The sequence below is a fragment of the Rhopalosiphum maidis genome, chromosome 4 (assembly GCF_003676215.2).
Source record: "Rhopalosiphum maidis isolate BTI-1 chromosome 4, ASM367621v3, whole genome shotgun sequence".
Taxonomy (NCBI): domain Eukaryota; kingdom Metazoa; phylum Arthropoda; class Insecta; order Hemiptera; family Aphididae; genus Rhopalosiphum; species Rhopalosiphum maidis.
This window is the reverse complement of record NC_040880.1, coordinates 5,017,668-5,033,662: the sequence shown is the minus strand read 5'-3', so window position 1 is coordinate 5,033,662 and position 15,995 is coordinate 5,017,668.

The window sequence follows — 15,995 nt, the reverse complement described above, 5'->3', positions numbered from 1 at the left end:
CCATACTTAAATAAGTATGTACAATTGTAAAAAAGTAGAACAAACAATTTTGTTTCAAACCTTAAATTTTTAGTGATTTTTATATTTTTTTTAACATTATTTTGGGTTTAATTTTAATGTTCGCTTATTTATGTGTATTGTACTAATTAGTCTAAATATTTTTAAAATGTTATTGTGTATAGAAAATTTAAAGTATTAATTTATGTAATAGTGATTGGTATGTTTCAAGTTTCCGAAGTAAATCATTTTTTAAATAGTAACAAAATAACAAAACTATTTAAGGATAAATCATTACTTTTAAATATTGAATGTTACACAAGTTAGAATTTTAAACAATTAAATAAAAATAAAATGTAACAATGCTATTAAATATAGTAAAAAAAACTAAAATTAAAATATTAATAATATTACTGCAATTACAACATATGAGGTATTTTATTTTTAAGCTTATTTTCTGAAAAATTAATCAATATTCATAGTACGAAAAACGTATTAAAATTATCATCAAATCTATAAACAGCTCAGAGGATCAAAATTGTTTCATGTCCAAGAAATGCTAATATTTATATTTAGATAACATTTAAAGTCTCCATACTCTTACAAACTAGGTACCTACAAGATTCATTTTGAATTTGTTTTTAGAAAAAATCCATCCTCAATTATTAAAAACATTAAGTTTTCTATAATAATAGTGTCTTAAGAATTTAAGACACAAAATGTATCATTGTAAAACCAATAGATCCATCTAAGATAAATTATATTTTGTTTTATTCAACAATATCTTGAATTGTGTTTGATATTTCTTCTTTGCAATTAAAATAGATGATAATTCGATCAAGTGCTTATATAAAAAAAGTCAAAGTTTTCTTTATAATATATTATTATACATTTTTATATAATTTTTTCTGGAACTTGGTTATCAAAAAAATGAATAATGGATTTAAAAAAGAAACTAATTAAGAGGCTTAATGGCACGCGTTGGCTATTACGAAATTGACTCGTTAAAGAGGGAAAATGTTGCAAATGAAAACACACAGCTAACGGAAAGCGTAATTTTGGCTAGACGACGACGGAAATTATTTGAGGAAGAGTTGGTTGTAATTATAAAAAGATTTACGACTGCAGAAAATATTCATCTCTTTCACTGCCTTTCTTACGACATGTTATATTCCGACCCTTTAACGAAATATATAATATGCGGAATAAAAAAAAAATCGCAAACATTCCCACGTGCGGTTAATTTTTGTTTTTGTATAAAATAATAAATCACATTTTACCTCAAAAGTCAACTTATTGAGCTAATTGTAATTTTTAAGTAGCTACTCATGCGACATGAGTAACGCGACGTTTATGTATTGTTTCTTTGCTGTAGTCGTGCCGTATGACAGAACGAATGGCAGAAAAAGAAAATAGCTACCTATCTACAAAAGAAAGTGTTTTACATTAAGTATTTAAATCGACCGACTGATGCAATGGAAAGCGGCACCGCTCCACTCGTTAAATACTTAATTTTGTTTGGTAAAAAGATCAAATATCACCATTACGGCGTTATACACTAATTTTATTTGATGAGCATCAAATTGTAAGCTACCTATAGACATGTTTTAAGTAGGTAGTAGATACTTAATTAATATTTGTATGGAATATAAATCTAGCTATATTTAATGGGTACATAATTAATTTTTAAGTTTTAGATAATAATTTCGTGAATTAGAATTTTAAGTAGGTGTCGGTTGAACACCAAATGGTATTTAAGATGTCAACAAAATAATAATGACGTGTAAGTATAGGAAATAGGTTTTAAAAACATTGTATTAATCATAATAATAGTATTAGTGTTTTGAGTATTGACTTAACCCGGGAAAAAATAAATAGTTATAAAATACGGCACTTGATGTAGGTATTATTATTATATTTTGGTTTTAGTGTGGTATTTGTTCACAGGTACTTATAGGCGACTAGGCTGTATATCGATGGGCCGATTCACTTTTCGACCAAATTTAAAAAAGTTAGATTCCTATTTCAACTAAAGCCTAATTCTTAAATCTTTATTTTCTTATAACTACCAAATTTAGGAATATGTACGAATCGTATGTAATTGTCATACACTCATACGTATTGTTATAGTACTTATCTTTTGTATCCACAATAAAATATACAGACCTATGTATAATAAATAATAATTATTACATTATGTTTAAATTATTAAAATAAAAATGTATTAATATAATTTTAATACCTACTTATTTCTATATATTGTACAACAAATTTTAGTAAATATTGAATTTTTTAGTTTGGCCTAAAAGCAAAGAGTAGTACGATTTTGGCCGAAAAGGGAAGGGTACGACTTTGGTCGAAAACGATTATGCCCCGCCGATCAGTGTTAGTGTACCTTGTAGTTGGTACCTACCTAACGTTACCTCAGTGTCATCGAAAAATCTGTGAGAGGTTGTCAACCTGCCTACAGTGGATTGGATACAATATTGCACTTGGAGTATTTCGGTTTAAATATAAAAATCTTCAATAGCTAATCGGTTTAGTTTTACGTTTCCGTTATTTAGTCCGCGAAAATAAATAATTTTATTGCACTATTATTATTATAGTCAATGGATATAAGACGTATTAGTTTAAATGGAAAGTAATTAATATGAATAAAAAGAGTTTGTGCCAGTGTCACCTATCGGAAGCGTTTCAAACTACTTTTTAAACTCGCGTCCAAGAACAGTATCTAATTTTAGTGGAAATCGGTCGAATCATTTCTGTGCCTATAAACTACTGATTTTATAAGCTATAACCACACACGACACACACATATACTTGTGTAATACAGTACACTGATATTGAACTATATATTGAATGTATGCCAATGCATAATGATCAATGGACATTTGGAATAAATAATAGGTGAGTGTTATACGTTATTAATATAAAATAATAAAACGGGATCATTTTTTTTTTAGGTATTTTTATTATGCCTCTAAATAAACCCCCGTAAATCTCCCCTCCATTACTGATTACTGGCTGTAGGCACGTGTAGTGTATCATTAGGACATGCTACTATGCTAGTAGTTACTTAAAGAAAATTGTATAATAGAGGAGTACCTAATACCTTAGATAATTTATTATTAAAAAAAATTAATTTTATCACCATTAACTGCCTTATTGTAATATTATAATACAATGGTTCCGAAAATTCAGAATTATAACAAAAATAATGTAATATGACTATTGCCTATACGTTATGTTTACATCTTATAGACTATAGTGACCAGGGCCGCATTAAAGATTTTTTGCGCCCGGTACAAATTAAAACTTACACCGCCCCTCCCTCTAGGGCGTATTTTAGGGAGATATGTTTGGGTATTTGTCCCCCCATGAAAATATACATTTTAATATAATTACTTTCAAATTTTATAAAACAGGAATAATTTATTGAAACAAAAAAAAATATTTTAATATCTTATTATAATAGTAATAATAAAATAACTTGAGTATCTACTAAATATATTATATCACATATTATTATGTGTATGTTTAAACTAATTCTATGTTATATGCGTATTTAAAAATAAACTTATATAGTAGATTTATACTTGTAAAGATATAATTAGATATAATTCACGAGAAATATCCAAAATATTTGAAACAAAATTTGGAGTCAATAGAAATTATCTCTAGGGAAAACGCAATTGTTGCCATCACCTAAAAATGAATTAAAAACAGTGCTCCACAGTCCACGTGGAGCCAACCATTTACCTATACATTTTAATTTTCTAATTAAAATACTGTTCCTACTACTATTTCTATAAAATACTGTAACGCACTCAGCGCGTGATTAACGTATTTTTCTATTATTCTGTTTCGTCTCGAATGTGTTAGATGTTAAAAAGGTTTTAAATGATTAAATTATTTGTTTTATTTTCCATCATGATTATTAAAATTTATTCAACATTTTGTACCTCTTTACTACTGTTCCTAAAAACTAGCTGCCCCAAAGAATTTGCCGCCCGGTACAATTGTACCCGTTGTACCCCCCTAAATGCGGCCCTGATAGTGACTTAATGTATAGGTTGGTGTCTTGGTGACCTATGATTTTATTTCAACCAATATTTATATTATGCATACCTATCTATATAGCGTTTAATTAGTTGGGAACAAAATAGTACGACCTTAACTTGGAGGTTGAACTCTGATCCGAATATTAACTACACAGGATTCAACATAATTATTTGAGAACTTAAAGGTCAGTATTTAAAGTTTACTCGGGCTTAGGTGGTTATAGGTTAGTTTATATGAGTAGGATTTACAGTTAATTTACTATAGAATCTGCGATAGGACTATTTTTATTGATTCTTAGACCTTTGTGTTAGCCGTTAGCCAAAAATGAAGGGTTGTAAATGTTGTCATATTGTTGTTACAAATTTTAGAATACAATTTAAACTAATAGAATGATATTTTTGTTGATACATTTAATAGATATGAAAATAATTGATTTTATGTGTGTTAGTCCGGAAAAATTATATTGTATGACTTCTATTTGGTGCAACATGTTAACTTATATTATATTGCTCTATATTGCAAAATAAAACTAAAAAGGTTATAAAATTACATTAAAATCATTAAATTCGGTTTGCAAATTACGTATTTTTATGTTTAAATCGAAAGTAAACAAACATGTTATACATTTTTTGTTAACCGGCATGTATACAAGTTGGAGGTGGGTTGGAGATTCAATATTTTGTATAAGTATGAAAAAATTTTTAAACATATAAATCATATAAATTATAACTAAAGACCGGATTTATTACACTGAAAATATGTCAAAACTGCAATGAAAATAATACAATAATTGCCTAATAAAATCATATAATTGTTTCAAAAAAAGTACAAATTGCATTATAAAATGTATTCTTAAAATATTAAAAAATGTATAATTATTATTTATTTTCTTATAAACATAATAGACATTTACAAATTATAAAATAAAAATTTTTTTTAAAGTATTCAATAGTTTAAATATATTTTTTTTCTGAATTAAAATTTATAATTATGTACATTTCTAAATTGTGTTCCGTAAAATTATATCGTCGATTACTTAAAATATATTTATATAAAAAAAATGATCTTTGAACATCCACACTGGTTTTGGCTCATATTTAAAACAATTCAACAAATATGGTGTTATGTTTATACCTAAATTAACATTGAAATTACCTACCTAACCTCAAAGTAACTGTTTTAAATCAATCATTTTTGTCTAATACATAAGTAAATTTATCTTTTATTATTTTTCCATGAGGACCGGGAATATTTATCAGTATACTTTCAATTTCACTAAATATATTTAAACTATTGAGTAATTAGCTGTTTGATTCTTCTAAATTTGTGAGTTTTGTGGTTAACTCGGATAAATGTAACTTTAAAAATGCTAAACCACATATCACTACATTATTATTTACTAATGATTTTAATTTACCAACACTAATGGCATCATTTAAAAGTGATTTGAAATTGATTTGTATATTTAATTACGTAAAATATACAAAATTGCAAAAAATTGGAAAAACAATAAAAATTGCAATAAATTGCAACTTAAAATTAAATAAAAAGACTGTAATTAATACAAATCGTGTACATATTTGATCAGATTCGAATTATTTGATGATATAAATAATTTGCAATATCAATTAAATCCGGTCTTTATTTATAACTTTTAATTTGTAATTTATGTTGATTATGGTCGAGGCCCTCCACCTTTCTCCATAGTTACCCCTGATATTTTTCTATACGTACCCTGCCTTTATCTACTTAACTGTTGAACTCGTGTTTTAAGACTTTATGACGCACGCATTAAGCCAAGCTAAGTACATTGTCATTAATCGTAGGAAATAACAATATACATTTTGAACATGAATTAATATTTTATTGATGGTATTCTTTTAACGGACGGAACGGAAAACATAAAGGGTTGGTTAGTCGTAGTCATTAGCAATGACTCATTATTCTTTAGGCAGGGTTTAACATGTCTATTGATGTAATTAATTAAAACAAATTGAAATATTGTTAAATTGATAAACAATCCAGAATTAAATTTCTTCTGTTTATTTCTTATTTTTTAACCGTGTTGGTTTATTCTTGTACAATACCTACTGGGTACAAACTACAGAGTGTACAGTTTTTTATAATTTAATAAAATATGTTTAGTTATATAACAATTTTCAATCAACTCGGTTTAACAAAAAGTATTATTTGTGATAGTATTACAACATTATAATATTGTATAGATGGTAGATACTACATAATACTATACTCATATAAAATGCGATTTTATGGTTCTTATTTTAATTTTGATTGCCCGTGGATTGGATTGTAAAAACGTGATGGATAACGTAGTCATATAATGGTTAATGTAATAGTATTTACATAGTTTTATTATTTCGCGGACACGCACCTTATTTTACGACCCCAATCGAAATAAGCGTCCAGGTATAATTTTTACGACTGTTTTACTGTATTATATCGCTCTGTCATATTTCAAGTTCCATATCACATAATAATGTATGCCCCAGAGACATAGTTATTTTCAGGATTTCTACGTCGCGGTGATAATTTTTTGTTCATCCTCATCTGTCTATATAAATGTCAATTTCTGATAATAAAAATTAATTTTATAGTTTAAATATATAATATTATATAAATAAAGTTGGGATTTTATGTTAAAAAAAAAAAAAAATGATTTAAAATCATAAAAATTAAAAATGAATTAAAATGTATTTATTTAAAAGTAAAATGTATTAAATCAACTATCAAGTGATATGGTTATAGCACTGAGGATTGTCTTTTAGTTCGTCATTACATGATTATACTGGTCAGTGGCCAATGAAAATTATAATAACGAGATTAAAATAAAGAAATAAGATATAGTAAACATTTTACAAAGTCAGTTACGAAAAATAATAAACGCAAATAATATGTTTATGTAAAAAAATTACATACATGATGATTATTGATTAGTGATTACCCTCTTCCCACTAATTACCCCAACCACTGCCAAATACGCAGCTGGTCCCGTACATATAATATGTACACAGGGTTCGCTTTTAAGCACTCACCATCCATTATTATGCTTAAATGATATGCATTCATTAGGCATTCTGAAGAATAGGTACTTACGTAGAGTTTACAAAAATATTATACTTTAATAGCATTTAAAGACTTTATTGGTTACACGAATATTTTATAAAGATTATATTTGGATTTTATAAATCTGTATTCGTGCGCTATATTATGGTAAAGGTAAACTACAATAATATATTTTGAACAACAGTCGTAGAGCGTGCCCGGTAGTAAAATGAACCCGTGTAGTACTTATGTTATTTAAATTGAATACTACGTATACTATAAAGTATAAATTAATTAATAACGTTATCAGAGATAAATTTAAACAATTGCCGCTACTAGACAAGCTTTATTTGTCACCCCATTTAACTTATCAATGAGAAAACATATTTCTCAGTATTTATTTTATAATTTTCAATAATTATCGATTATGTTTATTAACTGTTCTATTCAAGAATATAGTAAACCAATACAATAATATTAATTAAAAATATAATCTATCGCAATGTGGCCCATGTTTTCGAATAAATTAGTTTGTTTAAACAAACTAATGTATTCAATCAAATTTAAATCATATTATGTATAAAAAAAAAACAATAGCAAATAATCAAACTTAAAAATTCGTACTTATTATTATTATACAAGATACTACATATATAGCAAAAATAAGATATTTCGTTTGTTTGTCCTTTACTTTTTTTTCTGCAAAAGTTTGGATTATGTCTTCAAATTATGTTTCTTGTGTTATTTCATTTTCAATCGAAAAAGTCGGACACTTATTGTTATGTATTATAAAATAAAAAAGAAATATTAATTAAATAAATAAGAATGTGTTATGTTTAAATATTAAACATTTTTATTTGCTATCGTTCAGGCACTAGTCTCATAATCTTACCCTACATTACAAAATCTAATAAAACCTAGTAGATATTAGTGGTATTATCAATAAAATGTTGGCCTATAATTTCCGCTCCTAAAAATTTGCCGCCCTAAGCAACTGCCTACTTTGCGTGATGCTTAATTCACCACTGAATGTTATATATAGTTATACATTTTAACCAGTGCAGCATGATTGGATATTTTTACCTGTTCGGTATTCAAAATCCATTCAACATTTGGGCATTAAATTGAAAGATTATATACATTTATATTACTTAGGTAGATACTTTTTGTTAAAAAGTATATCAGACAAAAGCCATACCTCATAATGGCATATTATTGGTACATATAAGTAATACATTTATAGTACTTTAATAGGTATGTACTGATAATATTTATTATGATTCAAATATATATGAAATTTGTTTATATGATAAGTTATTATTAATAACTAATAACTAATAAGATATTAAAATAATTAAAAAACGTTTGAAAATTTCAAATAGACTTTTGATATTGTCTGTGATATCGCACTTTATCGCAGTTCAGTATTACCACTATAATTATATAATTTATATATCACAGTAAGTATCAATAGGTCCTAGTAACATTATTAAAAAAATCATCACCAAGAAAAAGAACATTGAATTCTGGTTTGCTTTAATATTTATCATAAATTTATGTATAAATGTATATGGATGTATACTGCAATAAATTAAAATTAATACCGTACATAAAATAACAATTTAAACTTATTGTATACATGGGCGTAACTAGGATTTAATAGTTACAGGGGTTAGAGTGCTAGAAAACCAAAGTTAAAAATAACTTGAAGGCTAGTTTAGGCTAAAAAGTAAAACCTTATAAGTTATAGGGGGGCTAAATACAAACACAGGGGGGCTAAGTCACTCTATACCCCCTAGTTACGCCGATGATTGTATACACAAATATTCATGTATTATTTATCGTTTAATTTGCACGATAAGCTTGTTTTATAGACAAATAACGTTCTTATAAAAATAATACAACCATTAATAGTTTATTATTATTTAAATACTCGCATCACATTTTCTCGGTATTTAAATATAGGTACCTATAATTAGTACATGGAAATATCATGTATACAGCAAAAAATGTGGTTAAAATAACCATTTAAATGGACAAATGGTTATCCGACAACAAAATTTTGATGTTTTATAGTGACAGCCACACATTAGGTAAATTTACCATATGTATTCGGTTGATGCAGTACAGTTATTATAACTTTGTTATAATGTTGTCTATATATATAGTTATCTTAGTTATAACTAAAAATGTTATTATACCTAAATGGAAATGTAATAATTATCATACTATTAAGTTATTTATACTATAAAATATGGATAATTGAACTTAAATTGTTAACTAAACCGGTAAAAATATATCTGATAAATAAGTATTATTACTTTTTTTTACCACTTAGATATCATTATTGTGCGTGTAAAAATATCTCGAACGATGTCTTATTTCTTATTGCATAAGAATATGCAATATTATATTTATTAATAAATAATAAAAATAGCTATTAGACACAGGAGTATCCTCTATTTAGAAACGACTACATGGAGTTGTACTAAAAAATGGAAAAATTATATTCTTCGAAATTATTAATATTATATTATATTTATTGTTTATAATATTTTATAAATATTATTACCTACAGTTGAATCGATATAAGCGTAGTATAGCTATATGATATTTGTTTAATACTTTTATTCTTGGGTGATTGTGAAATTTTTAGATTTAAAAAGTTATTGAAATAACAAATTGTAGTAACTTATAGTTTTTTTCTTATTGTCAAGTATATTAGTATGTAAATTAATTGTAACAAAATTAACAACTTATAAAATAGTTAAAATATTTTCATAGATCACTTATAGCAAGAGTTCAAGTATAGTTAGAAGCTTACAACTAATAACTTCCGAGGAGAATATACTATTTTTAATAAGAGATTAATGGGAAGGCTATTTGAAAATCAACTTGAAATAGATTCAAACAGATATTAGTAGATATGGTCTAACAAGAATTGCACTTGTACAGCGACTATAGCGATATATTAAGTCTAAAAAAAAGAAAATTTCCTTGTGTTCCTAGTAATTATTATATTTTTTATTTTCTTAGTTATACTCACTAACCTACTTACAAAAACTTATTTTCGCTTATACATTTATGCAGATTTGAAATACACGTTGTAAGCGAGTGATTACAATTTTTTACGCGTGTTATTGTGGTAATCCATGTACATAGACTAAGAAAATGATATCGACATACAATTAACATACTAACTTGGTTAATCAAACTATTAGAAATATTTAGTGAACATATATATTTCGTCGATTCAATTGTCTAATATCAATTATAATATTTTAAAGTTTTTAACCATTTACTATGGTGAAATTATTTTTTCCTGTGACTATATAAATAAGATACCACTTTTTTTCTATTAAAAATAAGCCTCTACAACTTCTGGCCATTGACTCATGCAAAATAAATTGATTTTTCTAGTAATAATACATTAATATGTTACTAACGGTTGTTACACTTTTGTACAAATGTACCTATTGTTCTTTGTCAAATATTTTGTTTTTTGTTAATACGAAACATTTATTTTGACTGCTGAAATACTAAAGTTTCATGTCCTTAATGTTCGACATGCAGCGATGCGATGCGCAGGCAGTGTGTTCATGATGGTTTCGCGGATCGTTGGACGACACGTCAAGATAGCCTGCAATACATCACAGAATAACTGACAAGTTACAAGTCCTCTTACGTTTGCAGGCGACTTGTTTTTTCCTCTTGGTTTTATACAAACCATTATTTTTATTAGAATTTGCACTACGATATTATGCTCCATTTAGTCTCGCTGTAAGTATGTTATCGTATAATCAATCAAAGTATTTACCCACGCTCTTGTTATAATTGTCATTTTATAAATTCTCTGTTGTGCGCACTAAAACCTTCGATGTAACTCGCAAACAAATGAAACATATGTTACACTGCACATTATATCCATTATACTGCTCGTATCATAATCAAATTAACGGATGAATTGAAAGTAATTATTCTTGAATGTATTCTTTGACTATATTATATAATTCTATTAATCGAGGTTTTTCGAATACTCCATCACTTATTTAACTATATTGTATACAATTGTGTATAATATTTTGTATATAAATGTCGTATTATAATAGGTATTAAACTATTAAAAGTTTACAGAAATATAAATTTTGAAATTATTAGATTCAATTTATTATTTGAAAATAAAATTAATGAATACTATTCTCAGTGTAAAAAAAAAGTAGTAGGTTACTATAATATAACTAGCTACGTAGGCGTGATCTAGTTTTGTGAATTAAAACACTTAACTAAATTAGACAACAAAATATTAACTATTATATTGGTTAGGTGTATTATGTAAATTATATTTAGTCTATTGAATCTCTTATGTGGAAATGTCTTGATTGAAGTGAAAAATAGTAATGCACATGCACGTATCAATTATGTTAAAAATTGGATCATTTAAAATAGCCAAAAATCAAGTCTTATTAGTTTTCAGCTATTACATATATAATATACAACACATAATATGTATGTATTCCGTGATAGAACATAAGATTCCTCGTGGGTAATAGGCACATGTTGGCAAAAACGGGTGCGAAAGTATACGTTTTTAAGTTGTCCGATTCATTCGATTTTGTGGCAAATATAATTCATAGAAAACGTCGTGGGTTGGTAAATACGGACACACACACACACACATACACACACACACAATACTTATACGTATATAATATAATATAATACTTACGTATAATTGTAAATCGTCTCTGATCACTTAACCATTAGTAAAATTCCGCCCCCACATTAGTGCATTACCCCGCAGGCAACATCGGCCGCCCTTATAATATTATAATAGCAGCTATGTCGCTCGTCCGAATGATGTGCTGCAGCCCGGCGGAGAGGGCAGGAAATAACAATGCGAATAAAACTTTGGATCGTAACGGGCGGATTGCGCGCGGGGAACGCCGCGGTGGTTAAAAAACGCCGCAATGCACACACACACACACACACACACACATTTTATATAATATATATACGTATAATTCGGGTAACAGCATGCGTATTTTCGACGTGTATATTATACGTATACTATAATGCATCTATACATGGTAATGCATTGAATATAATAACAATATTATGTAAACGCTATCATGATATTATATTATTATGTGTACGCGCAGATCAAGAACATACGTCGAATTGTGCGTGGTTGAAGGATTCGTGTACGTCTTTTGTATTTCGGAAGTCTCCGGCGAGCATAGGGGTTTTTTCGATAAGCCTTCGCGAACGGTGGTTAACACTCGTCAGGAAATGGCAAATCGTAACAAAAGACAATGCCGTACGCTCATCAGGCGATTACAAGGGACGCTAATGAGGTTATATTGTGCAGACAAACATTTATCGGCCGAGTCTCTTTCTCCCCGCGCACTACCATCGCCGTTTCCACCACCGCCGCTTTCTAACGTTGCGTGTGCGTGTCCTCGCGCGTCTCTTCTCCGTCCGCCCGCGACGTTCTGCGGCCCGTGTTGGCATCGGTTCGGGCTCGGTTAGCGGGCTGGATATTGCTGCTGCTGGTCCTGTTGTTCGTTTCCCGCTGCCAGTGAGAGCTTAAAGGTATATCGTCGCTATTTTCGCATAATACAAAGGCCCCGTGCCGATGAGCTGCAGGTACCTACGTATATATTGTATATGCTCTCGGTTTGCCATCATTGTGTCTCTCTCTTCCTCCCTTCATCATCCTCGCGCACTGTAGCACCCCCCACCACCACCACCACCACTACAGTCTTCAATAAATAGGACGACGGAGACAAAGCTCTAAGAACGCCACCGACGACGCCGCTACCGTTCGTATTAAATACATACCCCTGCGATGACGATCTACCTGCAGGGTGCTGCTCTCCCACTCACCGACGACACCGCCATCACCACCACTCCGCCGAAAACGCACAACGACCATCGTCGCGGGCCGTATGTCTATCTAACCCACTGTTCCTCGTCTGCATGCATTTTGTTTATGAATTCAGTTCTAGACACAAAACGACTTTTGAATAATGTATTATTGTATTGTTTTATTTTATCATTGTATTATTTAATAAATCGTGTGTCCGACCATTATGACCGACGAAATTACTTTGGATTATGCTATATATTGTAGAGTCTTTTGTCGTTTAAGATGAGTATTAGAGAACAATTTGAACTCTTTTGAAAAACTTATATTGTTTTTTCTTGTCTGGATTTTAGATTCGAATATTGTGTTACTATTATGTACACGTTATATAGGTGTATTAATAAAGATATCATCGGTGTACCGAAATCGTAAACAAATTGTTTTCGTAATATTTTTTGACTTTCATTTAATTATTTGCTACATACTGCTAATTTTTCAATGCGTAGTACATATGCTATATTTTCTTTAACACAGTTACCCTTACTTACTATTATGCATTTGAAAATAAGTATCAGCTCATTTCATAACATTAACAACGTGCATTTTTGACATATATCAACAATTTTTCAAAAGTATTAATTTTGTTCATTGATCGCTACTATGCTTTAATTAATTCACCATATAATACGTTGATTAAACCTTTACCTATACCCATACCTACTGTTTATAATTTGTAATTCGTCTTTTTCTTCCTTGGTATAATGGTATACTATACTAAACAATTGTGTATATTATATCCCATAACGTATCAAACTAGAGGTAGGTAGCGTATTGAATGACAGCTTTTATTTTTATTTATTAAAATCATATAATACTGAGTTATAATTGCCATTTCGTATTTCTCTGAAATACTTATGGTAATATTATGCGAGAACTCATCAATAGAATATCGTTTATAATAATGTTATAAATTACATAATATTAGTTTGTCTTTTAATCTATAAAAAACCCTATATATTTTAAATATTTAATATTGATATAGTATTTTTTATATTCACTTATCGTACAGTTTATTTTATGAGCTTTTCTATTAAGCAAATTACTTTATCCACCCACCGTCGAATAATTAATATCTCTTCAAACGATTAATTTTTGACAGCTGTATAAGAACAAAATATTTTAAAAATTGAATTTAATTAATCGTATAAACGATTTATTTAAAGTTGTAATATTATGTAATAATAAATATAGCTAAACAAGTCGAATAGATCTATATAAACTATAAAGCATTACTTTAACTTTCTCAAATTATTTTCAACTTACAATAAATATTTTTTATTTATAATTTATCGACGTATCCTATACGAGCATCGATGATTATATGATACAAGTTTAATTTAAAATTTCAAACAGATAATTTTTATATGATGTTATGTTTTTTGTAATACACTTTTTAGAACTCTTAAAGTTTTCTAAAAGTTTCATAAAACTTGTTTATAGATTGGAAATTTGACCGAGTAAATACTTTACAGTTTACAGAAACCATTTCAAGTTTCAACAAATCCACATTTTTATAATTAAAGCGTTTAAACAATTATTAAACTATCTTAATTTTCAATGAGTATAGTTAAGAATAAGTCTATAGTATATGGCCTTAACTTAATCACCAGTTGTATTACATAAATGTTTGAGATGTTGAATATAAATTACATAGATTACAATTTTAAGCTTATACATTGTATAAGTTATTACTAATTACCTACATATCATTTTGGACAATCATAATACAGTACTTTAAGAACTTATACCTAATAGACACACATATGATATTTATTATAATTAATGTACTTCAATAAAACTTATTTGCCTGATGCATATGCATAAGGATACTGAGTTATCTGTAATTATCATTATGTTTTTTTGAAAACAACAAAAAACACGAAAGAAAATTAATTGATTTTTTTATTACTATATAATAATAACTTGTGTACATTTAAAATAGTAGATATTAATGTGGATAATTAATAATGATTTTAGTTGATAAAAAAAAAAAAAAATTAACTTAAATTAATTTTTTTATAAAATATGTCTATGAACTTTATAATTTTTAATGTTTGAGTCTGAAAGTTAATTAAATTGAGTAAAATTAATCAAGGTGCAGTTGTTGCAATATGTGAATTTTGTGATTGTACTTTATCAAAAGTGCTGATTTTGATCATCGTATGATATATTCATATGATATTGACCCTTTTTACACGTGGCATCCATTCATAACAGCGTTGTTTTGACTGTTGTCAGTATATAGTACGATTTGTTTAATGGTATGAATAAATTATAAAAAAAATCATACTAGTTTCAAAAAATAAAAATTATCAACTGTATAGGGGTTTAAAAACAATAAACATGCAGATATAGTATTTATGTATTGATCTCCTGTCGTATTGTGATAAATATATTGAATGTATTACGTGGTAGGTATAATATTCTATTGTTCTATGAACTCGATTCGGTAACTAGTAATTAAATCGCCACAAACACCTTAATATGTTCAAATCAATGATTTAAGTATAGGATTAGTAGTGTAATGATTGAAAAGACTCTAAATTATCGGGGACGATTATATGTCTTTTAATCAATTACTGATTATATTATAATTGATAATACATATTACCTCTCCGATCCTTGTAGCGACTTGCCTGTGAACCGTGGTTCGTATCTAAGATATAATATGAGGCGACCGATTTATATTTTAAAATAATAAGAACCTTTTTCTTCGATTCACTATTGATAATTGTATTTAACTTTTTTAACACAATTTAATATACGTATTTTAATTTATTACAAACGTTTATAATTAATTTATTATGTGTTATTGCACAGACGATCTGCGTATAGTCTTTTACACTCGCCTTTGACCGTCCGTACAAAAAGACAATAATAATGCGTCTGGGCCTTGATTGAAAACTGGAATCCTTATATATAATGTTGTGTGTGTGTACACGGGTGT